This window comes from Chinchilla lanigera, unplaced genomic scaffold (assembly GCF_000276665.1).
Source record: "Chinchilla lanigera isolate Chin_1 unplaced genomic scaffold, ChiLan1.0 scaffold00041, whole genome shotgun sequence".
NCBI lineage: Eukaryota > Metazoa > Chordata > Mammalia > Rodentia > Chinchillidae > Chinchilla > Chinchilla lanigera.
The window spans coordinates 1,305,845-1,333,612 of record NW_004955442.1 but is presented as its reverse complement, the minus strand read 5'-3'; positions in this window follow the sequence as shown (position 1 = coordinate 1,333,612).

Sequence of the window (27,768 nt, the reverse complement as noted above, 5' to 3'; positions counted from 1 at the left end):
AGCCTGCAAGAGGGAGCTAGACTGACAGCTATAACAAATAATACCGGGCACTTACAGCAAAGATGTTACATTTCCTCTCTCTAGGGCCATCACATCTTCCTTTTCTGCCCTTTGTCTAATTTGATTCAATGGTTTGGAACCAAGAAACATGTTACAACATGTCAGGTACCTTCTAGGTGGTCATTATAATGGTTGAGAGAATAAGTAGATAAACTATTTGACAGATGAGTGAACACGGTCCTACAATGAGGTCTGAGAAAGGAAGGCACCACAGTCACAAGCTTTCGGAGCAAATGTCTGCTTTTCCTCTTTCCATCCAGAGCATCCCCAAGCCCTGTCCTTACTCATAGAATTGCTCCTCTCCCAACTGTACTTGTGGCTCCTGGTGGAGCTGTGTTGGCCTTGTGCTGTGTTCAACACCCCAGCCAACACTGCCGAAGTGTGCCAAGCTGAGGAGTTCTTTCTTTAGGAATTCTGGTATCAGGAGAAAGAAAATCAGAACAACCTTCCCAGGTAGTTACAGCTGTATAAAGGAAAAAATGGGATCCACTGGCACCTACATTTTCAACCCTAGGGAGGCAGCGTGTATGCATCAGGAGAGCTGCATAAAGCTTTGTGCTAATATGCAGCCAAGAGGCAAAGATGAGACAGCAAGAGAAATTACTTCTGACAACGTTCAAGTCTCTGTTTCCAGACACTTACCCTCTCTGAGCTGTCATTTCTCTTTTGTAAAATATGAAGGTAGGGGAGGAAAATAATTACATCGTAGAAGGCTGTGTTCTCACCATTGTTGGAAGAAGAAAGGACATTAGCCAGTCAACAATAGCCAAGCAACAAGGAAGGTTAACTCTCCCTCTTTGATTCACACTCGGACCTGGGCAGGAGAGAGCAACAACAGATGAAGAAATCCAATTCTTTCTGTGCTTGATTTCTACTCAATAGCCTTCTGAGACCTGACCATGGTGACATGTCTTTTTGGTGATGATGAACAGGTAAGTCTTTATCATCTCAGACATGTCTCCCTTTTCTTTTGGATAAAATGGCATGCTAAATTTGCACAAATGTCCTCCTGTACTTTGGCTACCATGAGGAGGTGTCATGAACCATTTCTCAGATTCTGCTCACTAGGTAGTCTCCTCATTCCAATTCTCCTCTCACAGGGTTAAAAGGTCTTGCTTAAACAACATGATTTTCCTTGATCGTATAGGACAATGCAGCTCTTCATTGAGGAGGCACAGTAGCATCAGTGAGTTCCAAAAACACAATGGCTGTATGGAAACAGCCCTTAAAATACTCTCTACTTATGTTTTAGATCTTGCTCTGAGCATCCTCAGAGGTCATTGAGGAAGGTGGGAAGGCTAAATAGGATGGTCTTTCCATAGGGTTCTACCATTGTTGCTCTGTCTGCTGTGCTCTAGATTTCAGGGTTTTGCATATAATGTGTGATACATTCTGACACTTTCATTTTATTTCTTTAAAAGAAGGCAAGTATCTCCCCCCAAATTAATGTCAGTCTCTACTAATGGGTCCCAACCTGGCATGCCCCAAAAGCTCTTTCCAGCTGGGATTCAGCAACTAAGTTCCCCATGTCTGAGGTCACAAAACTGCTTCTGACAGATGGCAAGGGACATGTTTCATTTCTGTTGTACGTAGTTGGTGAACTTAAAGTTAAAAAACAAAGAGCTTCATCTCCAAAAACTCTCAATGGCAGCATGTACATTTTAGGACTTTTGCCTCCTTTCAAGGTTATGGGATAAATAGAAGACTGTGTAACACGGGATCTCTATTCCCACATAGTTGCAATGTTTGTGCTCATTCCCTCCACTGAGTATCTTTCCAAAAATATAAACTTCAAAACAAGAAGCAACTCAAAAACTGCACAGGTTCACCCCAGGTCTCCAAGTCCTTCCATGTGTCTAGCAATCCACCCAAATTCCCTTTCACCACAGATTCTGCAACTATAGCCAGCACTCCTTTTGATAAATGCCCTTTGCTAAGATGCAGGTCAGTGTAATTTTCCAAAAGGTTAGGAGGAGTGACTGCTCCAAGAGGGTTCACTTATTATTTTAAATGCCACCCATCCCATTCGCTAACGTTTATGGAGTTATTTACAACTTGATTCCACCACACCTGCCTGTGCATCTGACCTGCCTCCCACCTCTTCTCATCACCATCGCTGCAAGCCTTGAAGTGGAATCTGATAGCCAAAAGAGTCCTGCCCTTCAGAGCCCGGGTGGTGTCTCACCTAGGAGAAGAAAGCCATGCTAATGGGTAATTTTTCCTTAAGTCATGCTTTAAAAGTCATCGATAAAATTCACCTATTTTGAGGCATGCAGGATTGATTGTATCCATGTGGCTGCAGATGTTTAGTCCATTTTCTATTTGTTCAGGCAGATTAAAATCCCAATACTAATGTTTTACACTAACAAGCTAGCAAGCTTCAAAAAGTTCTCATTTCTGCTCTAAATATTATTGGGGCATTGGTCTGAGTGGACAATTTTAGTTAAATAAACTTTTCAGGAACAAATATCATACCATAAGCCTGTTGGAATTATAATAAAAAGGATAATAGTAATAGCATAAGATCATCTTTTTAATGTCTACAGTGTGCCAAGAATGTGAGGGTTTTCTTTGTTTATTTTTTGTTTTGTTTTGTGTTTTTGGTACCAGGAACCAAACTCAGAACCTTGGCTTGCCAGGCAGGCAATGTGCCACTGAGCTATATCCCTGGCTGTGTGCCAAGAATGATGCATGGTATTCAGCCATTTATTATATATAACTATATATACATATTGGGTATAGAGTTTCATACATGATTTTTAAAGAAAAAATATGTATATATGTACTTAACTCACACCATCTCCATAAGTTAGATATAAAAGCATTATTCTTGACAAATAAGAAAGGTGATGGTTCTCAGAAAGAGAACTAAAATCCAGAATATATAAAGAATCTCCCCAGATTAGACCACACTAATATAGAAGACCCAATCAAGAATTGAGCAAGTGAAATGAAAAGACATTTCTCATAAGAAAAGTATAAATGGGCAACAAACATATGTTCAAAAAACTGTTCAACATCTCTGACCATTAGAGAAATGCAAATTCAAACAGCTCAGAGATTCCATCTTATACCAGAAAGAATGATGGTCATCAGGAAATAAGGGAACCACAAATGCTGGAGAGGCTGTGGTAAAAGAGGAGCCCTCTACATTGTTGGTGGGAATGTGAATTAGTACAACCATTATGGAAATCAGTATGGAGTATCCTCAATGAGCTAAAATTAGAAATTCCATATACCCCAGCTATGCTCCTTCTAGGTATCTTCCCCAAAGAGCTAAAGATATCATATTACAACTATACTTGCATACCAATTTTTATAGCACCACAATTCATAATAGCTAAATCCTGAAAGCAACCTGGATGCCCATCAACAAACAAATGGATGAAGAAAATGTGGTATCTACACATACCACATGGACAGATAGAAACAATAAAAATGATATAGAATTTCAAAACAAAATGATAGGAAATTAACAATGATTAATATATTATATACTGCTATCTTCAAAGTAGTTGCTCAGACTACCAGATATAGGCATGCAAAATTAATCAAACAATATAAGCAGTAATGGTTCCTTTCAATGAACTAATAGAAATTAGTAGTACAATTATCTTAGCTATCTTGTATATATGTACATAATGGAATGCTACTCAGCTATAAACAAAGAAATTTGAGACATTTGTAAGAAAATGGATGCACCTGGAAAATATAATAGTGAGTGAAATAAATGAGTGTCTTGGTTACTTTTTTCTCATTGCTGGGACAAAATACCTGATGCCCAAAATTAAGGAAGGAAAGGTTTATTTAGCTCACAGTTCATGGAGGTTTCAGTCCATACTCAGCTGGCTCCACGGCAGAGTGGCACATGGCACAGGGCAATCATTTATGGCCAGGGAAGACAGCCAAAAACAACAACAGCAAAAGGAAGGAGTGGCAAGCAGCCTCTTCCCCTCCCTTACATATGCAAACTCTCCACCCCAGGGCAGTGAGCATTGACACCCATAATCCCAGCATTGGATCATGGATCAGTCATAAACTCTAAAAGCCCGCCCTATGATTGCATGAGGCTTTGGGGGGGACATCAAGACACAAACCATAACAATCAGACACACAAGTTTAAATACTATATAGTATGTGTCATTTGAGTAAGGCAGATCACAGAGTAAAATAAATGCTAGGTAGAAGGAAACAAAGGGATAGATCTATTTTTTGTTTGTTTGTTTTTGTTTTTGTTTTTTCTCCGGTACCGGGAACCGAACTCACGACCTTGCACTTGCCAGGCAGGCGCTTTTTGCCGCTGGGCTAAATCCCCAGCCCCGGGATAGATCTCTTACAAGTAGGAAGGGGTCCAGGAGACCAAGAGGAGAGGCAAGTAAGAAGAATTAAGATATGTCATGTGCAGGGTGTAATAGCCACAATTAATGTAATTATTATATGTCATAAGCATGAGCTAAGAATAATAATAACTACAATAGTAATGACAATGAAGAAAGGGGATTTAGAGATGGAGGAAGGAAGGTGGGTGGGAGGGGAAGGGAACTAAACTAAAGAAACAAGCTGATTATTCACGTGTACCCACTCCCCATGATGAACGTGAACTTCATGTACAGGGAGCATAGACTAATAAAAAAATTTAAATAAAAGTGAAAAAAACCAAGCAAACAAGGAAGCAGAGGCTAAGAACTTCCATGACTTTCCCGAGACCTCTCAGTCACTATCAGAGGGAGGATTAGATTTCAAATCTGTCTGCTCTTTCAAATCTGTCAGTTCTGAAGCCCAGATGTCCAAATTCAAGGTGTTTGCAAAACCACACCACCTCTAAAGGCTCTAAAAATTAATCCTTCCTTCCCTTGTTGGCCGGTAGCTGCATAGCTACTTATCTCTGCCTGCATCTCTTCCTCTTCTACTTCTTATATAGATATACATCCTTAATTTAGAACCTATCGGGACAATTCAAGACAATGGCCTCTCAAGATCCAGAAACATGCTTTCCACATAGAGAAAGATTCATGCTATCTAGATAAACACATCTACCCTACCCGCTACTTCTCAGTCATGATAAACCAAGAAAGAGCACCTTGAGTCAGGTGTCCACACCCATCTACAAATCAAAGCACCAAGATTACTGAACAAAATGACTGTAAAAATTCCATTGTCAGAACTTAGGGCCTGGAATAAGAAATTCTGAAGGAAGAGTGCACCTAGCCTCCTTCTTCCCAAAGAACCCAAGAGACTTTGGTCTCACGGCCCACTGTGGTTGCATATGTGGACAATGGGCTCAGACTAACTTTGCTCTTTCTCTTGTTAGCTATGGCATGCTGGACATGTCACTTAACTTCCATGGGCCTCCACTTCCTCATTTTAAAAATAAGAGATGAACCAAATACTGCCCACCCGACAGTGTTATGGTAGAGGAAAAAATGAAGTACTATGTGTTAAGGGCTTATGGCTGGAGCTAACAAGTGTTAGATACTATTATAATGAGCTCTCTTCTTTAGGAGTGGTTAGAGCTTTGAAAATCTTTAGGAACAGAACATGATACATTTACTATTGAGACAAAATGATCACCCTATCACTCTATCCACCATCTACAATGCCACCTCCTCCTCCTCTTTCTCCTCTTTTGCACAGATGCCATTATCCAGATTTTGAAAAGCTGGTAACGGAAAGGTCATCTGACCAGCTACTGAGTTCCCCAGGGAAACCCGAGTTTGTGCAGGTCCTAGGCTCGTTCTGAGACATGCCACCTTTGTCATTAGACCTCAGCTCTGGGGCTTTCTGCTGTTCAGTGACTATGACTGAGAAGTTGCAACCTCCTCCAACCTACCTAATGTCCTAAGGATATATTGGCTGATTTTTCCCCCATATCTTCTTTCCTCTTTAGTTTTCTCCTATTTCTTTCCCCCCTCTTCCCATCCTGGGTATGCCCCTCTCTCATCATTCCACTCAGAATAATTAGATTATGTTTTGACCTGTGAGCTCTCAGATCTGTCCAGTGATATCTGCATCTCCATCCTGCTTCAGTACCAAGAATGTACTGGAAGCAAATACTTGAACTTGATGTTTATTCCAATAAATATCTCTCAAATACAATAGTAATGTATATCGGTGTCCCCCCAAAGCCTACATCACCAAATATATGCTATTTCCTAGGATTGCTGTAACAAATGACCACAAACTCCACCTAAAACAAATTTATTCTCACACAGTTCTGAAGCCCAGATGTCCAAATTCAAGGTGTTTGCAAAACCACACCACCTCTAAAGGCTCTAAAAATTAATCCTTCCTTCCCTTGTTGGCCGGTAGCTGCATAGCTACTTATCTCTGCCTGCATCTCTTCCTCTTCTACTTCTTATATAGATATACATCCTTAATTTAGAACCTATCGGGACAATTCAAGACAATGGCCTCTCAAGATCCAGAAACATGCTTTCCACATAGAGAAAGATTCATGCTATCTAGATAAACACATCTTTTTGGAGGGTTGCACCGTTCATTCCATTCCAAGATCCTAATAAGTCTCACAAAAGCTGTGAGATGCTTTCCTTTCTCTATTCAGCTCAACTTACTCCTCTACCAAAACAAAGCTAACATGAAGCTTTCCATTCCATGATACAAGCCAGATCTCCCCACACCCTTCCTTAAGCCCTATATTTTGCCAAAATTCAGTCCTGATACAGCAGGTTAGGGAGTAACATGGGAAAATGAAATGGACCTCCAAGAAGATAAAGGGCTCCTGGTCTCCAACCCACCAAGCCATCTTCCTACAGCACAAAGATCACTGTATTGGAGATACTGACAATGCCTTTTCTCATTTTCTCCAACCAGACAGTTACTAAGAAGTGGGTAACATGACCACTTTCCACAATGTACTTATATCCCAGCAACAAAATTTCTATTTTCAAATAAATCTAGGAAGCGCTGAATTAAATAAATTCAAACAGGTTCTCTTTATTGAATAATTTATCAGAAAGTAACAGAATAAAGCACTGATACATGTTACTACATGCATGAACCTCAGACACATTATGCTAAGTGAACAAATCCAGACACATACTTACTCAACAGTAAGTTATAAATAGAGGTAAAAATAATTTAGAGGTACAAATATTTCCCACATTTACACAACCAGAGAATCCCTTGATTTGGGAGGTATCTGATAGCCCAAATTTTCTTCCAAAGCACAACGATAGGTTATAGTATTGGCCACTCTATATCATTAAGCAACGATCAGGCCATCAGAGAAATGCAAACAAAACAAGGTATCATACCCTCTAGAATGACCAGGATTAAAAAGTCAAACAGTAATAAGTGCTGGTGAGGCTACAGGGCAATAGGAACCCTCAGACTTAGCTGATAGGAATGTGAAAGGGTTACATCCACTTTAGAAAAAAGTTTAACAGTTTCCTACAAAGGGCAAATTCACTGCAGAACCCAGCAACTCCAGCCCCTAGAAAGAAATTATACATAAATGTCCATCAATTCATGAAGGTATAAATAACATGTGGCACATCTTTCAATGCTATTATTATCTAGCAATAAAAACAGAGTAAAGCACTGATACACGTTACTACATGCATGAACCTCAGACACATTATGCTAAGTGAACAAATCCAGACACAAACTATCACATATTACATGGTCCCAGTTATATGAAAGGCTGAAAGGAAACTACGTAGAAATGAAAAGTAGATTGATTATTGGCTGCCAGGAGCTAGAAATGGGAGTAGAGATTAATGTAAATGGGCATAAGAGATCTCACTAAAGTGGAGAAAGTACTCTAAAACTAGGTTGCAGAGATAGTAGCATAACAGCATATTTACCAAAAATCATTAAATTGTACACTTAAAACGAGTGAATTTTATGGCATGTTAAAATGAGCGAATTTTATGGTAACAATGAAGGTTTTTTTAAAAAAAGTGCTATTGCTGGTAGATGAAATAAAACTTTATTTACCTAACAAAGTGCCTGTCAAGCTAAATAAATGCTAACTACCCTGTCTTGCTTGAATGAAGATGATGAGCAGCTATTTGAAAAGTATGGTTTCCAAAGCAATGATTTTCCTTGCGCTTGGGAAAGTTGAGCAAACTGTTTCAAGTACCTGCCTTTTGATCATGCTTAGAGGCAGCATTGAAGTCTTTCTTATTAGAGGATGTGCCCTCTGTAGAAATACTTGCAAACTAGAAATACTTATGATAAATCCCCAGTTGCACTCTGTGTGTACCCTGGACGAAACAAGAGGCAACCCTTACAATACAGTAAAATGGTGGAATTGATTAGAATTCCAGGACCAAAGTGATAGAAGTTCTAAGGGAGGGAGATTGGGCTCTTTGATCTGCCTGGTTCTACTCTGACTTCTGTCTAATTAGCAAAGCTTTTGAGGCAGACTGATAAGCATTCAGGGCACTGCACATGTCTGGCCACTGACTAATTAATTAATTTTTGACTTTGAGCAGTGACACTTAATTTGAAAACTTTCTACCATCCATGGATGAATGTGGAAAAGTAGGGCAAAAAAATTTTAAAATATTCTAAAGGTGCCATTTCAAATCCAGTTGGTTTCAGAGAGGGCAAAACGGGTCAGTGCACTAAGTAAAGAGATGGATGGTGGAAGGGAAAACCTCAGGGACCACGGGCAAGGCCAGCTCGCCGTCAGCTTGCCTGGGCGTCTGGGCTTGGTCACCTGTCCTCTCTCTCCTCATGGTCATTGTGTCTGAAATTCAGGGGGCTCCATGGCATCATTGTTTATTGAGCAGTGACTGTGTACATCGGCCACAGAGAGAAAAGGGACAAAACCGGAAATGATCAGCGACGGGAGAAGGGGAAGTAGACAAAGCCCCTGAATCTGCACAAGGACTTTTCAGGTGAACAGTGTCCAGGTCTGGCGTCTGAAGATGACAGCCCCAAAGCCAAAGGCAGCCTGCCACCTGCTTTCATTCGTACTGCTCTGTTGGACCCCAGCCACAGCCCTCTCCTTAAGCCCTGCCTGGAGCTGGCTACGCACCACAAGGCAGAGCTCAGGGGGCACAGCAGAGGCTGTGTGGCACACCAAGCAGGAAATCTGGGCTGTCTCTGAAAACAACTTCCCACCCCTGTTTTAGACAGAGTCACTATTCTGCTTTTCAAGTATGACCAAAGGGACATTCAAAATTCTTCTTTTTATCTCAAAAGATCTCTTTTCTTCTGATGAGGAGGGAACAATACTTTAGTGTCTCTATGTGCTTGGAACTAGGTCCCTTTCTCAAAGATTAGCTTCTTCTCAAATCTTTGAACTAGAGGTTAACATGGTTATGGGTCCCAGGAGAAAATGGAGGCTCAGAAAGCTAACAACTTAGTAACAAGTTACAGAACTGGTGTTTGAAACTAAGACTTACCTCCACCCTCATAGCCTGACGATCCCTCTTATGTCAAAATTAAGGGAGTATTTTGGGGAGAGATACCCTCAGCATCCTAAGTAAAGGATCCAATTGGCTTGAGAACAGTCTTTATTTTAGAGTGATGTATTTGACTATCATCTCTGTGCTGATTCTACACTCCAGACATGGAGAGAAGTCCTCCTATGAAACCCCCCATTCAAACAGGTCCAAATATGAGGCCATAAAATTTAACAAACCTTTACCAAAAAGTTAAGGACTTCAAAAAATTGTTCAGGGAGAAGGTCATTGCTGCCACTAAAGTTATGGCCTCTCTAATAGACACCCTAAAAATTTAGGTCTCTATTTTTCCCTTTTCCAGATACAAGAAGAAAGCTCTCCCTTCCCCGACCCAAGCCTGTCTATTTTCCATCCCAGGATGGCTGAGCACAGGGCAAAACCTTCTTTCAGAAGAAACTCCAACTGCAACCACACCACAGGCCCCAGGCTCCAGGCAAGGCAAAGTATTGACTGCACAATTCTAAAAGCCTGTGTTAGTCCCTGCTCTGGAGGGACAATGCCAAGGGCAGCCTAACTCGGTTCTACCTCTAGCCCCAGCTGAAGATATCAGGCCTCGTCCTAGTTGCCTCTCAGCAAGATTGTTCTCTGATAACCAACAAACTTCTAGGCAAAGGAGCACAGCTTTCCTCATTAACAGATTAATTTCAAGTAATTTTAGTCTTGAGTCCTTTTGAGAGAAGCATGTGTTTCCTCCACCTCCAAAAAGACACACTCCTATTGAAAATAACCTCAATTTCCATCACTAAATAGAACTCTTAGCATTTCAGGCCCTTTAGGGTCTGCATTTCTGCTAATACAGTATTGACCTGGGTTACTAAGAGCTCATGACCTTTGTGCAAATTAGCAAACAGTGCTCCCTCCTGGCGCAGCAGGTGTGCTGCCCCACCTGACATGGTTCAGAGACTGAGAATCAGAATAAAGTAACCCTCCTCCAGCGGACACACCCCATAGCAACACTCGAGGTTGGGCAGTAGCATCACTATTGTGCAGGGTCCAACCTGTCCAGCCATCTATGTGTGTACCTGATTTCCCCAAGCAATACTGCTCTTTTCCTTTACACCTTTTTAAGGTAAGGTCCCATCCTGATGATTCTTCATAAATAAATGTTGCCTGCAAAAAGCTAAATGAATCGCCATCCCCTCAAGGGAGGTTAAAAACTGAAACTTCCAACAAAATAATTCAAAAGACCTGAGTTGAATCACATACACAATGGATGGCTGTGTGATTTGAGACAAGTCCCCTGGCCTCCCTCTGGTTTTCACCTGTGAAACAGAGGTGTCAGCACCAGTACTACCGAGATCTCAAAGAGGTTTAAAAATCTCTATTAGAAAATATGGTGTGATCACTGAACATAAAGTGATCTACCCTGCAGTAGACACATAAAAAGAAGTGGCAAATGCTGTCGTTTATGCTTCTATGGAAAGCCATTTCTCCTGTCCTTGCCTTTTCTGGCCACAGTAGTTATCCAACAACAATGGCCCTGAGAAGGGCCGTTACTTGTCCCTGGTTTTCCAAAAAGGTCATTTAAGCAATAAAGGGTTTTCAGTGTAGCAGCTAATTAGCTCTTAAAGCCTTCCCATCCCAACTGATCAATGAGACTAAGTACTAAACACTCCTATCCTTAAAGTACATAACATTGAATTGTATATATGCTTTGCTATTACAGAATGGTTATGTACTGCTTGCAGAATTGGTCACAAAAACTAGGAAGTAATAAAAAAATATTTTAAGTCATCACCCTACCTAGCGATAAGGCACTAGCTAGATATGTTTGACTAGGATTTTTAATTGAGAGAGAGGGAGAGAGAAAGAGAGAGAGGCCTACAATATAGGCTTTTGTGTGCCTCATCAGACCACTTTAAAGACTTTTGTGGAACGCCCAAATCTCATGCAGGCTGCCTTGACAGTGCCTTCCCGTGGCAGGAAAAACATGCAAGCTGACAGCAGTGATTGTGCCAGATGTGAGAGCCAAACACAAAGCTCGTTTTTCTTTGTCAAAGGCTCCCTGCCATAGGAGGAGATGGTAGACATCAGTGTGGGCATTTTCTTAACAACCCACCCAAGCATAGACGTGCACCCCTCTCCTAGAAGACAAGTTATTAAAAAGATGCATTTTTGAAAGCAGCCTTGTCTGCATGTAAGTCAGTGTCAACAAACAGAGCAGAAGGGAAGCAGAGGCGAGGGGCGAGCCCTCCAGAGGGAGGGAGGCGCTGCCTCCCTGGGCACAGTTTAAGGCATGATCAATGCATGTGTCAAAGCTGTGATAAGACGCAGAACTTATCAAGAGCTGAAGCTCTGATGACAGAGTTCCCATGTGGCAGGAAGATAAGAGGAGCTGGGTTCTTCTCTCCCTCTTTCTTCTCCCCAAAGACCCTGTTTTAATTTCCCACTCTGCATGTTACATTTTCGGTCCCAAAGGAGACCATCTAGCCTCATTCAATTCTTTTTCTAATCTCACTGTAAATGTTTCCAGGGGACTGTGATTAGCAGATGTTGACCTCCATGCTATTTGGGGAAATAATGCACAAGTCCATGTCATGATCCAAAATGCAGTTGAAGGTTTTGGAAAACACTCTGAATACCTGACAGCAGAGTGGTGAGAGAACTGAATGGGGTGTTGAAAATGCATATATGGCTTAGCTCTGTTGCAAACACACTTTGTGACTTTGTATAACCCACATCACCTCCCAGAAAAGAAGTCTCCTCTTCAGTAAAACAGCAGGAGATGGACTATGCCACCAAAAGCCATCCAGAACCACCCACCTGCACCCTTTTGCTGCACTGCCAGTGCTACGATTACCATCAGATCATATTATATCCTTGCATAATGTTTTAGCTGGGGCTGCTGTACCAGAACACCAAAGCCCGAGGAGCTGAAACAACAGATATTTTGTTTCTTGCATTTCTGGAGGTTGGGAATCACAAAGTCAAGGCACCAGGTGATTCAGCTCTTGATGAAAGCTCTTTTCATGGCTTGCAGGCAGCTGCCTGCTCACGGTGTCACCACAGGGCGGAGAGGAAGTTCTGGTGTCTCTTCTTATGAGACGTGATCAGAAAAATACAGTGGATGCTTAAATTTGTAAGAATTGTTACAGAAAAAGACACACTGCCATTAATCCCCTCAAAATACTCCCCCTACTTCCAACACACTTATTTTGTCATTCTTCCACATTCTGAAGCAGCTCTGGAAGTGCTCTTTCATGAGTGTCTTTAGTTGCACAATCATGGCTGCTTGGGATATAGGAGTATGATATAGGACTTGCAAATAATTCAAATAATGTAAGGGAAATATAACTCCCAACCTGCTAGATGTTTGATATACCACTCACATTCTCTAAAATCGAAGAATGAATTCTAGGACTAACAGAAGTTAAGAGTAGGAAGTATTTATTAAGAGAAAGATAGCTTTTGACTAAGAGAGACAGAAGAGGTCCTGAGTGGTTAGTTCTGGAGACCCTGTTTCTCAAGGGAGTTTTATAGAGCAAAGCCACAAGCAAAGCCACAAGGTAAAGCAGGTATAAGATGGGACAAAACTATAATCAATGAATAAGATTACAAGTATAGTCACATTGAGCCAATGGGAAATCACAAGGTGGGTATGAGGTGAAACAAAACTATGGTGAAGCAATAAGATTCTGAGTACAATCGTTTAGATAACATTGATTAAATGGGGAAGCAAGTCACAAGGCAAGTGCACTGGGGATGCAGTGGTCTCTCGGTGGTCCCCAGGAGAAAACGGCGAGAGGATTTAGAAAATGCATAGGCAGGATCAGGTGGAGTTACCTCTTGCCTGATGAGCAGGAGGACTGACTTCAACAGTGGAGGTGTTTATTTATACCCTTGAAAGGCTGGTTGATTTCTGCCTCGCTGCCCAGTACCAGTTAACAAGTTACAACTGCTTGTTTATGTGCTTCAAGGAGCTCCAGTGTTCTCGAGCTGGCTTTATCCAGCAAGTGTAATTATTTTCCAGCTTCAGCGGCTCCCAACAGTGCACAAGGACTTTTCCTGGAAGGGATGGGCCAGAGAGGTTTTGGTCCCCCACCCAAGGTGATTGATGCCTGTTTAGAGTATTAACTACTGCTGTTCATCCCTAGGGGAAGTATGCGGGTATAGTCATTTCTACATCCTGAAGCCGACCTTCAATGAATGCACTACAGCCACAGTTGTCTTTTGTACTAACCTTTTCCAAGGGCCTAGTCCTGTCTGATTGCTTATATTTCTAAATAACTTAGCTGTCTATAATGTTTGGATGTCTTGAGTTGATTCAAAACACTTACCTTTCATGGTCATTTTGACTTGAGGGAAGAGCCAGAGGTTGCCAGTGCCAAGTGTGGTGAATAAAGTGGGTGAGGACACTCCATGAGGTTTTTTGTGCCTATCTTTCCATCAGATGGCCCTTGCCAGCAACACTCACTGTGATTCTTATCACACCTCAGAAAGACACTTATGAAAGAGGACTCCCAGAACTGTTTCAGAAAGTGGCAAAACAATGAATCAGTGTGTTTGAAGGAAGGGGTACATTTTCAGGGGACTGATTGCAATGTGTGTTCTACCATAATTTTTTTTAATTTAAGCATTCACAACGTATTTTCATCACACCTCATGTAAAGCAATAATCCCATAATAAGCACTCCATCCTCATGACCTCATGTAAACCTAGCTTCCTTCCAAAGTCCACCTCTTCATATCATCATATCGGAGATTAGGATTTCAATATATGAATTTGAAGTGTACATAATTCAGTCCATAAGGGGTACCAACACTTCATGTAAGATCTTCCTGCAAGATCTACAGGCCTCTGGAATCTAGATTGGAAAGCAGAAGGTCACTGGTGCATCTCTACTTCTCCCTCCAGTTTAGCAGATGATCCCGATGCTGCCTGTTCCCCCAGGGCAAGACTGTGGTCACCCTTTGGTTACCCTATGCCATGAACATGTTTCTAGTCTCTCTTCCTAACTTCCTAACATTTCCTTGATCTACAACTGAGACCACTTCCTGTCTTTTCTTCCCAAGCCTGAGATGAAACTTAACCCATGTGAGGAAAGGGATTTGCCTTAGTTTCCCTGTTTAATATTCCTTGGCATTCTGCCATGGTTAACTGGAAGCACTTGGCTGGCACTGACCGTGATCCTGACTGAGGCCATACTGGAGCCAACAAGGGAAAAGAACTGTGATTGATTAGCGATGCCTGCCATAGATGTCACACTGGAGACCCTGGCAGACAACCAGACACCTGTCATCCCTGACCAAAGAACCTCAGCCAAGGGTCTCACACACTGGTGTGCATCAGAGTAAATGAGAGTGCTTATTTATTTTTTGTAGCTATTGACATTATTATCTTACACTTACTCTTATAGTGACCCAGAAAAGTTGTACCAATTTTGTGCCCAGTGGCAGATTACAAAGACTCTTCTAAATGCTTTAGGCAAGAATAGGATAAGATCAAGAAAGTTGACTTCTTGTCCTGGGTCACCAGTTTTTATGATTTTTTAAAAATGTATGAGTTATTTATTTCCGGATTTTTCCATGTGAATTTTACCTTTTAATTAACAAGTGCATATATTTAAGGTATGTGATATGATGCTATGACATACATATACATAGGGAAGGAATACTACAGTCAAATAAATTGACATATTGATGTCTTCACAGTTAGCTTCTTCTGTGTGATGTAATCTGAAGTCTCCTCTCTCAGCAAGTTCACAGGACACTGGCTTCCTCATCTGAAGGCATAACATTTTAAAACCTTCAGCAGATGCCTGAAGCCAGAGATAGTATCAAATCCTATATATACATTTTTCCTATACATGCATACTAACAGAAAAGTTTAATTCATAAATTAGACAGAGTAACAAATAAAATAGAATAATAAAATAGAATGGTTTCCTGTATTAAAAGATATTTAAAACTGTTTACTTCTGAAATTTTCCATTTAATATTTTTGGATTATGGTTGACTCCAGTAATATATATCATATTACTGGTTTCATTCCCCAACTCTACAAAAAAAGGATGTGTAATACAAAATTATTAGCTATACCCATCATGCTATGATTAGAATTCTAAACTTATTTATCCTAGTTCATAACTTATTCATTCTCTTTAACTGCAACTTTGCATCCTTTGACCAATGTTTTCCCATTTCATCCACCTCCTCAGCCACTAATAAAGACCATTCTACTCTCTGCTTCTATGTATTTGATTGCTTTAGATTCCACATACCCTGTATTTCCCCCAAAATAAGACCAGATCTCATATTAATTTTTGTTTCTAAACATGCAGTAGGACTTATTTTCAGGGCATGCCTTATTTTTCATATACAGCAATCTACCTTTGTTCATTTACTCATGTACAAAAATCTACATTTATTCAAATACAGTCATGTCATCTTCTAGAACAGTAGCATAATTCTCCAAAGCCCAAATTCCAGCCTGAATTTCTCGTGGCTCCATGTTCTGGAGAACCATTGTGCCCAATCCCGTGTCCAGCCATAGAGCTGTCCTTACATGAGCATTTCTTGTCCGTATAACCTGTTCGTAGTGCATTGGCAATATGGCTCTCAGTGATTCTGTCCCATGAATTCTTCACCCAAGTCACAACCTCTTGCAGGGTGGGATTCACAGTTTCCATTAAATCAAGTGTTAATTGGAGACTTAGGAGACAAGAGTAGCAAAAAAAATGATGACAGTTAACAGTGATGCTCCACACAACAGTGACAAAAAATTGCAGGCATGAAAATTCAGAAAATGTTTATTTCACACAGTTGTATTAACGACATCCATTGTAACACATGACATATTGAATTATAAACATTCATATTAGACCCAAGCACATCCATTTGTTGCCAAGTACAATGTTATTCACATATAATATCTATACTCCAGTTGGTCATCTGGCAATAAGTCTCGAGTTCATCCATTTACATAGGAATTTACCCCTTGTCAAAGGCATCTAGATGGATATTTACAAATACTTACTTATAAATTATATTACCCCTTACTTTAATGACTAATCCCAATAACATTATTTTGTGTTTAATTATATATTAATATTATTATGTCATTCAATGTACTAAAGGTATGCATCTGGCTGATGATCTTAACCTGGGCTTATTTTGGGGGCGGGGCTTATATTACAAGCATCCTGAAAAATCATTCTAGGGTTTATTTTCCAGTTAGGTCTCATTTTCAGGGAATCATGCAATATTTTTCTTGCTATACCTGGTGTATTTCACTTAGTATAATATCCCCCAAGTTAAAGTGCACATTTCCAGGCCCTGAACCAGAAATTCTGATGCATTAAGTCTACAGTATGCTGAGCTTCTCACTGTAAAAATGCCCCTCGGTGATTCTGGTACCCACCATGCCTGTGTACAAAAGGTCAGGGAAAAAACTGGTTCTGTTCTAGTCTTAGTGGCCCGAGTTTCTGAGTGGTCAAGGAACAGCTGAACACAGATCACTCAGAGACGTGTACCTTGCCCACTGACCCCTGTCCTTGTCACTTTAGTGCACAAAGGCCTGACTTCCCATGCCAGCATCTTCCTGTCCCTGGAGAAGGGCTTCCTCAGGCCACTGGGCCCTGCTACCCACATGCAGGACAGGAGAGAAGAGCCAGGGAACTATGCTCCAGCAACAGCACCAACCAAGGAAGTTGCTTCCAGAGTTTTGCAGTGAAGCAAAGTCCACTTGCCCACAGTCTTACCTTGCTTGATGACAGCTTTGCTGGCCACCTTCCCTTTCTTATCTCACATTCCCACCCTCCTCTCCCAAAGTCCAAACATTACTTCCCAAAGACATATTAGCCCTGCAATTGCTACCCTGGCATCTGCTTCTACAGGAAACCCACTCAAAGGCAATGACTTCAGAGATAATTTCAGACACAAACTTTATGAAAGATCCCAGCTGTGCTGGTGTTAGAAGCAGAAGTAACACTTTCCTGAAGTTTCTTCCCTTCAAACCTGCCTTTCACAGCATGGTGGAGTCTGTGTACTTGTGCAGTGGTTTTGCCTTCTCAAAGCACTTCCTCATGTGGATGTCCCTTTGATACTTACCAGGAATCTGGGTAGAGGAGGCAATAGCATTACCCTTTTGGTCAATGAGATCAGCCCATGGAGCACAAGCCCAGAGGAGAGAGTCAGGTCACACAAGGTTACATATTATGTCAGTGCCCAGCCTCCCACCAGCACCACTGCCTCTCAGTGGCATCATCTGCTGGGAGCCACACTGACCCCAAGGGTAGGAAGGGGGCGGAGTCACTTACTGTGAAGCACAAGGGACCATCTACCAGCAGAACAGGAGCTCACAATAAGAACACTTGGTGATGGTGCTCACTTTCTATTTCCATCCTTGGGCAAGAGATTATTCCAGGAGAAAATAGCTGTTCGGTGTCTGTTATGGTTTATATCTAGATGTCCCCCTACAGCCTCATGAGCTCATAGGTGGGGCATTTGGAAGGTGGTTGGGTCATGGAGGATGATACTTATCAGTGGATTACTGCACAGATGAGTTTATAGCTAAATGTCATGCTGGGAGGTAAATGCCAGTCTGAGGCCATAGGTCACGGGTCAGGTGACCTTTAAGGGTGTACCTCCTTTCCACCTCCCTTGATTTCTCCCTCTGCCTCCCTCCTCCATGCCATGAGCTGTTTCTCCTCTGCTATGCCCTGTGCCATGCCCCTGTGCCATGCTTCCCTGCCTTAGAGCCAGCTGATTTGAACTGAAACCTCTACAAACTACAAGCCAAAATAAACCTTTCCACCTTAGAGATATGGGTGTCAGGTACTGTGTCTCAGGAACAAGAAAAGTAACTAAGACCTCGATGGGAGTGAGTACACGTTTGCTGACCCAGAGCTAGCCACTGGTGCTCCATTTCTGATCTCCTATTCATAGGACCCCAGCACCACCAAGGCAAGGTGGAAGCAAATGAGTAATTCAAAGGTTCACAGTGTATTCAGCGCATAAGAGTTGATAGTTCTCAAACTTCAGCATGCATCTGAATGATCTGCTGGCACTGTTAAAACTCAAGGGTATTGTTGGATCCACCTCAGAGTTTCTGCATCATTAGGTCTGGGCAGGGCCTGAGAATCAGCATTATGCAAGTTCTCAGGTGGGGCCAAAGAAGCAAGCCTGGCGACCACACTCTAAGAACCCCTACTTTGAGATGGTGCTGTCCAAATTTAAGGTGCAAACGAAGAGCCTGGAACTATACACAGAAAGCAGAGCCCAACTTAGGAGGTCCAGCTTGTGTTTCTAACCAGTCTGGGGACTCATCCCAAGGAGACTGTCTCTGGAGAGGATGTTCAACTACATGTAACATCTAGGCCACCGGCTAGCTCATTAGAAATGCGGATTCCAGAGTGGAGACTGCTTCAATCTGCTTAGGCTGCTACAACAGATTTCTTTTGACTGGGTGGCTCATAAGAAACAGAAATTTCTTTCTCTCTCTTCTAGACTGCAAAGTCCAAGATCAAAGCAATGGCATACTCAGGGTTTGTTGAGGGTGCTTTTCCTGATCATCTTTTGTGTGTGTCCCACATGTGGAAGGAGTAAGTGTGTTTTCCTAGACCTCGCTAATAAAGGCTGGAATTCATCAAGGCTCTGCCCTAGTCACTACCACCCCTGATACCATTACACTAGGGATTAAGTTTCAACATGTGAATATGGGGCAAACCCTGCTCCAAAGGAGAAGGCCAGAACCTGGCTTTGGGCTGATGGCCATCACCATGGCCATCAGCCAGATTCCTGCTGAACCAGAGTGAGAAGGACCATCGTTGGTGGGTACCTCTGAGGGCATCAAGACAGTACCTCTTGCCTCCCAGCAGAAAGAGAAAGAGGAAAAGAACAGAGGAGGAAAGAGGCAGAAAGAGGGAGTTGTACACTCATTTCAAGATGGCATTTGGAGCCATGTAGAAATCCAAAACAAATGCTCGACAACTTGCAAACTGCCTTGCCTGGGACTCTCCTCTTTGCTTTATTGTATGCTCTAATTGGAAGCCGTGAGTATGACAGGTTCACGTGGCATGCGGCATTCAGTTGCTCCAAATGATTCGGGTCTCTGGGTGCCGCTTCTTGTTGGTAGCGGGGAATACTTTATGTTTCCAGAACTACAGTACAATCACTTTCTAACTGTCATCCAGCACAGAAATGGCTTCATGCTCAGGTACAATGGCACTTGCTGCGTGACTGGCGAGGTCATGCCTGGGTCAAAGAGGCACAGAGATCATGAAAGGCAGATGGCTTCCTTCATCTGCACCTGGGAAAGAGCGGAAACTGTACTGGGAAAATGAGCTTCAAGGAACAAAGCATAGCACCCAGGGGCCCTCTGACCTCAGAGTCAGAAAAAGAAAACAAGCTTAAAACTGTGGCTGGTGATGCAGAGGACCTGGGGCTGGGACATGAAGCCATCTGCTTTAGTCCAATCAGCTTGTCACCTTATATGTTCTTGAGACTAGAAGCTTGCATCGAATAGAGTAAGTGGTACTAATTTACTGACCCCGAATATTAACTTTTTTACCTTAGAGAAAAAAATTTTTTTCAAAGTCAAAAAGCAGATTTTACTTAGCATAGTAAGAACAAATACAGAAATCGCTACATAACAGACACGGGCCAGTAAGCTGATGTGTGTCTCCCAGCCACCCTACAAAGTGAATGTCATTATTTTCATTCTATAAAGCAGAAACTTTTATAAAAATTGAGATCAATTATCCAGAGCTATGCAAAAGCAACAGTGGCAAGGCACATGCTGAACCCTGGCTGGGTAAAGCTGTCACTACGCTTTTCATCTCTGTCTTAACTTACCTTTGGTAATAAAATGCAGTTGAAACAGGTACAGTGGCATGTACCCATAATCCCAGCACACCAGGAAGCTGACATCCACCCATGATCAAGTTTGAGCCCAGCCTGAGCAACTTAGAAGCTTAGCAAGACTCTGTCTCTAACCTTTAAAAAAAGGGGTAGGGATGTAGTTCAGCGTGAAGGCCCTGGGTTCAGTATGTAATACCACCAAAAAAAAAAAAAAATTAGAAATTAGGGATGCCCCCACATGCTACTACAGTAAAATGTAAAATGGTACAGCCACTTTAGAAAATAGATTAGCAGCAGTTTCTCAAAACATCAAACATTTTCTAAAAAGTTAAAATCTCTCATACACAGAAAACACCCAAAAATACCTTTCCTAGGTACCTGTTGTGGCTTGATCTAAAAAGTCTCCCAAATGCTCATGTGTTCGTGTGTTTGGGGCGGGACTTTTGGAAGGTGGTTGAATTACGGGGGTGCTGCATTCGTCAGTGGACTGATCCATTGATGAGCTCATACCTGGATGTGCTGTTAGTGGCAGGGCCGGGTTGGAGGAGGTGGTTCACTAGGTGGGACCCGGGAGGATGTCCTCTTCAAACGTGGCCCTATCTGTTTCTTTCTTGCTCTCTCTCTCTCTCTGCTTCCTGGTCACCATGAGGTGAGCAGCTTTTCTTCACCACCCCCTTCCCCATGCTATTTCCACTTGGAGCCAGCAGCCAACCATGGACTGAATCTTCTAAAACTATGAACCCAAATAAACCCCTTTTCCTTTAATTGTGCCTGCCAGGGAGTTGGTCTCAGTGACAAAAAGCTGACCCATACGCTACCCAAGAGAAATGAAGCCATGTATTCACAGAAGACTTGGGTGAATGTTCCCAGCAGCATTATATACAATAACCCCAAAATGGAAACAACCTTAATGTCTATCATTAAACAGAAAACAAGACTGAGATAAAATAAGTAAAATAGATAAGCAATACTAAATATACAATGGAATGCAGTTCAGTAATAAAAGTAAACAAGATGAATTTCAAGAACATGCTCCATGGAAGGTGCAGGGCACAGAAGATCACACATAGCATACTTTCATGACAAATATGGAAAACACTAGGTCTATGACCCAGAACACATCCGTGGGTCAGGGCATGGCAGGGAGCAGTGGACACCAAAAATAAGCACAGGAAGCGTCTTCAGTGTGTGGCCATGCTCTCCTGCTGGCTTGTGCTGATAGCCACACAACTCTGTAAAACTACTAAAAGTCATTAAATTGTGCACATTTAAAGGGTGACTCTTATGGTATGTACATTATCCCTCTAGAAACATATAAAAAATAATGTGATGGCTGGGTGTGGTGACACACACCTGTAATCTCAGCACTCTCGAGGCTGAGGCAGGAGGACCATTGTGAGTTCAAGGCCAGCATGGGCTACATAAGTAAGTTCAAGATCAGCCTGAACTACAGAGTGAGACCCCGTCTCAAAAACAAAACAAAGTAAGACAGATAATCATAATAACAACAACAACAACAACATGTGATATCTAAAAAAAAAATAGGAAAGATAGTGAGCAGTGGGCTGGCAAATGACAATAACAAGCCTTTGACGAGATGACCACATTTAACTTATGCTTCACCCCAGATGCTGTTGTCGCTTCCTGCCCAGGACCCCCCTGCCAATCAACCTTAGCGCAGCACGGGGAAATATTTGCTGAATGGAGAACTACTGAGTGATGACTAAGAGGCCAGGCTCTGGGTAAGAGACAGAAGCGGACTCAAGTCCTGCCTAATATTATGCAAAGTCATTAGCTATTATACTTTCAGGACTTGAAACTGATTAGAGATAACATCAGCAGTAGGCACTGATGCATGGCTAACCCAACACTATTTCAATCCCCCTTCCTTCTGCCACTCTGCACTATAGCAGCTGGGAAAAGTTAAATATTTACTTTCTCAGAGCCCCTTGCAGCAAGGTATAGCCCTAATGAGATATTAAGTGAATCATATGTGAAAAGAGAAGTGGTTCTGCGAAATATTTTTGTTTTATTGATGAAAAGAAAAGGGTAGGTGGCACCCTCTGTGCTTCTTTCTTCCTGACTTGAATGTGGATGTGATATGGAGCAGGGCAGCGATTTTGTGGCCAAGAGGAAAATATCATAAAATAAGTTCCAGCCTCAGACTGCTGTGCCATTGGACCAACTCCAGCAGCCAAATGCTTTCAGAATTTCTAACCTGTGAAAAAGTAATTCCACTTTGAATTTCATACTGTATTTTTATATTACTTGTGGCTGAACACACCATTAATGTTATGGTATTAGAAGCAGAACTAAAGGAGTGGGGGCTTTTGTTTTTGTCTTAGTAGAATGCTTGTAGTCTTCCTGCTTTATCTCTTTCCAGTTAGCTTTCCTAAACCAAATCCGAGACCTCTTGCTGTCTGCCTAAAGACCAGAAGGCACCTCTGCACTGTCCCTGCTTTATCCCAGTTCTAACTATTCATTTGAAACTTCTTTTTCCTGGTGGGTTCATTGGAAAAGTCCCAAAGCAGCAGCCACAGTAGAAAACAAATGGGTCTAATTTCAGAAAAGACAAGCTCATTCTCTTTTCCTACCAACAATCTCATCATACAATGGAAATTATCATAATGATAACAAGCAATTAATACACATTCCCCACGATCAGTGTCCATCACCACACACTCCTCCATGCCCACCTCCAGGGAGTTCTGGCCTAGTTGAAATTTACACCTTTCTGGTGTAGGCCAGGTCCAGTGATCTGCTTCTAACAGATAGAATGTAGAGATGCAACATCACGTCTGCTATGGGGTGTCTTAGGCCATTCAGGCTGCTGTGACAGAATACCACCGACAGAACATCACTCAGAATAAAAGAAATACATTTCATGGCTCAGAAGGGCAGGAAGGTGACAGTCAAGGTGTTGGGAAGGGCTCACATCCAAGGGCACAGAGGGCTATCTTCTTGCTGCCTCCCCATGCAGAAGGAGTGAAGATCTTGGGAGTGTTCTTTATAAGGACACTAACCCCATACAGGAAGGCTCTACCTTCCTGAGCTCATCATCCCCAAAGCCCCCTCCTGCTAATGCCATCATCTGGGGATGGGATGTCAACATCTCAATGGGGGCAACACAAAGTATTAGTCTTCAGCATCAGATTCTAAAAGACTGATTTTTCCATCCTTTTGTGATCTCTCTGGTACACTTGATCTGATGGGGAGCAACAAATCACTGCCACTGGCCACCACCAGCAAGAACCTGGTACTGCTCTCCTGAAATATCACATGGAACAGAATCCTCCCCAAAGTGCTGGGTAAGCGTGGGAGTAGAGATGCACTGGCTGCATCTGGAGGTGACTGAGCCCCAGCTGACCAAGGACACCTTCACTCTGGCCTCAGACTCCCACTAAGCTCTTCCCCTGTCCCCATCCATGGGCACAGCACACCCTTAAAACTACTGCATCCAAGGGTCATTTGTTACTTAGCGTTTGATAGCAAATACAGAGAGAGAGTCACTGTGATTTTCTAAAAGTGAAACACACATATGTACATACAAATGTTTCAGAACTCAAAACTTTTCCTTTCTCCATGTTCCAAGAAGGTTTGTTTCTCTTTTGTTCTGTTGGAGGATGGTTTGGTTTTTGTGTGTTTATGTTTCTGGGGCTTTGGTTTTGTTTTGTTTTGTTTTTCTTTTTGCTCCACTAGCTACTGGTTGAATCTGGGTGTTTCCAGTGTTAACTGGGGCAGTCTGGTTAACTACTGTTACTGCCACATTCAGTCAGAGCTTGAGCTTTGTAAGATAGACTTCACAAACCCAATAAAAGGGGCACTATTATTCTTGTCATCACCCTTTCACACATGAAGGCCTGTAGGTTTAGAGAATTCCCTTTCTTGCCTACGTCAGTAGTTGTTACCATTTAGATCTTAAATGTCCCCCAAATTCTTGTGTGTGGCAGGTGATTGGACCGTGGGGGTGCTGTACTAATCTGTGGAGGAGCTCAGTAGCCAAAGGTGCTGTAGGAGGTGGGATCCGGCTGAAAGCGGTCACTGGGGGCATGACCTGGAAGGGTGTGTTCCTGCCCCCAGCTCCTTCTCTCTCTGCTTCCCGGCTGCCAAGGGATGAGCAGCTGTCCACCACCCAGCTCCTTCCACCATGTTCCTTTCTGCCTCACAGAGCCAACCATGGTTGAGTCCTCTAAAATCTGTGAAGTAAGACAAGCCTCTCTTCTTTTATACTATGGGTGCTGGGTATTGTGTCTCAGTGACAGTAAAGTGTCTAAGACAGGAGTTGTGGATCCAGGATGCAAAGCCAGGAAAGATGACCTCGCTGTTTATCTGGGCGGAGCTAAAATAGAGAAGAGAGACAGAAAGGGTAGAAAGTTTGATCCTCCAGAGGGATCAAGCAAAGATCCACAAAGGTACAGAGGGCACGAAAGGGGATGGCTGGCAGACAAGTCTTTGGAGAAGAAAAGCCAGGTCAGGGAGGTTTGGAAGAAACAGATCGCTACATGGCAAGACAAATGGTGGGGAAGGAAGCAGTGGCCTGAATGTGCTCTTCCTCCTGCATGTCCTCACCTTTTAGCTTTGTCAGGAACTGCAACTGAGACTGACATGACATTCCGTGTGAGTGAGGGGTGATAAAGGGGACAGCCATAGACAGTCACCACTGGGGTGCTGCTGTGACTCTGCTCATTCTAACAGCTTGTTGTTTATAGTTTCTGAGGTGCTGCCTCTGCTTCTTTGACCCTTGTCTTCTCTAAGAGGATCTGAGCTTATTCTAATTACTTCCCAAATTTCTTTCCACCTCCTCAGTTCCACTGCCTCCATGCTCGTCTCATCCATTTACCTTCTCTTCCCCAGGCTACCCCAACAGCCCCCTCATCGAGCCTTCCAGCTCCAGTCTTTCCCATGCTGCCTTCTTACCTAGGCAGCCAAGGGTTGAAAACACCCCTGCCTCTCCTGTTGAGACCTCCAGGGATGCGATATGCATACAGAAGCACAACATGTAGCCAGATCGAAGTTTACCCATTACAACTATCGTGTGAAAGTGCATCAAGCTCTATACTCTTGAGTTCATCTTGTCCTACACTCCATCCTACTGGGTAGTAAGAGTAACATGGACTGTGCATGTATCCCACAGCCTGATCTCCAGAGGTTTACACCAGTTCTGAGTTAGTTCTGACTCTGTAGGACAAATATCCAGTCATATCAAAGGTTCTAACTCTATGCCAGGACTATTTCTTTCACAAGATGACATATGGGTGCACTGAAAGTGCATGTGTCCTTAGGTCTACCAGACATCTAGGAACTTTTCTGGGGTCTGTGACAGCATAGCTAGACTGGTTTGGCCCAGGCACCTCTCTTGACACTGAGGAGCTTGCTAGGACCTGGTTGAAGTCTGTGGGTCTGGCCACTTATCTCCGGGTACTAAGTCCCTGTCCTCTGAGGCCTGCTTCCTCTGAGCCCAATGGCAGGCCACAAGTTCTCTCAGGATCTTTGCATAGACCTGTGGGGAAAAAGACTTCAGGGAAACTACCAACCCAGGAATCCACCCACAAGTCTCCTCCAAACCCAAGTAGGTATCTAAAGATTAGGGATGTGAAAACACTCACAGCAATGCAAGAAATAAAGAAAGGCCTCCATGCTTCTTTTCCAGTTACTAGCACTACTCCTGTGATTACAGAGGGCCAGTTATGACACACACACCCTAACACTTGTCTTTTCCCTTTGGCTTCCTCTACTGCTCCTTAGAGGACCAGAGTGGCTGCCTCTGCTTCTCAGGTACTTCTTCCAGCTCCTCTAGAAGCTGGACACCATGACCTGTTGGAAACTCTATGATCTACTTGGCCGGCTTGCTCTTTGGAATTCAAAGCTTTCTTTTAGAGTAGAGGAAGAAAGAGCAAACAAATGCACAAACATCTTTAACCCCTAACAAAGTTTGGCTTTGAAGATAATTGTCTTGCTGTTTCCTGAAGAAAAACATAAGAAGGGCTCTTTTGAATTTCAAGGTTCCCCGAATATCTCTTTGTTGACTTCCGCAGGGTCGTTTCCCTCCAGAGGGTTGCAAGCCTCGTAACTGAGCTTTTAGAACACAAGGGACACCAGTGAAGAAAGAAACACTGCTGATGGAATAATTAATCATATTTGCTGTGTGCAGAGTATTCCTGTATATGCATGCTGTGTATTGTTCTATATTGGAGGCCTGCAAACTATGGCTTATAGTGCTTTCTGGTTTTTTCTTTGTATATGTTTCTTTTTAGCACTTTTTCAGTACTGGGGATTGAACACAGGGCCTTTGCACTGAGCCATATTTCCAGTGCTTCTTTTGTATTTTGACACAGGGTCTAACTGACTTGCTAAGTTGCCCGGGTCAGGCTTGAACCTGTGACCCTCCTACTTCAGCCTCCAAGAGTGCCAGGATTACAGGTATATACCACTATGCCTGTTGTTTTCATTTTTTTTACTATATTTATTCCCAGTTTTAAAAATTGTGTTAAAGTATACATAACATGACATTATGAGTATTTACTATCTCCAGCATTTGAAATGTACAGACAGAGCCACTAATACATTAGACGTTGGCATTAAATGTGTGCAAACCTCACCACCATCCGTCTCCATAACTCCTCATCTTGCAAAAGTGCAACTGTACCCCCATTGCACAATAACTCTCCATTCCCCCAGGCCCTGAAGGCCACCCTTCGACTCTCTGTCAATATGAATGTGATTACTCCGAGCACCCATGCAAGTGAAATCATACATGGTATTTGTCTTTTTGTGACTGGCTAATTTCACTTAGCACAATGCCATCCAACTTCAGCCACAGAACAGCACTTCTCACAATTCCCTTCCTTTTTAAGGCTCAGTAATAGTCCATTGTATGTATATTCCACATTTTGCCAGTCTACCCATCCACTGATGGAGGCTTGGGCTGCTTCCCACATTTTAGCCACTGTAAATAACTATACTGCTATAAATCTAGATATACAAATATCCCCCAAAGCCCGTATTTAATTTTGACCCCTACTTTTCTGTATAGTCAGCAAGCCAAACATGATTCCTATATTTTTCAATGACTGAAAGAGAAAAGAAAATAATACTTGGTGAAATATAAAAACAATCTGAAATTCAAATTCCAATGTGCATAAATAGTTTTACCAGCACATAGCTACATTATTCCTTGAGGCATGGTCTGGTAGCCTCCACAAGATGAGGGCTGAGAACATACAGACCACCAAACCCACAAGAGCTACTCTCTGGCCTGTTAGGAAAAAGCTTACCCATCCCTTTTCTATCCTGGTCAGAACTTTGTTCTTCATGAAGATCATTGCACATCATGTACTTGATTCTACTTCATTCTTTTAAAATCTTGTTTCCTGGGGCTGGGGATTTAGCTCAGTGGCAAAGTGCCTGCCTGGCAAGCACAAGGTCGTGAGTTCGATTCCCGGTACCAGAGAAAGACCAAAAATAAATAAAT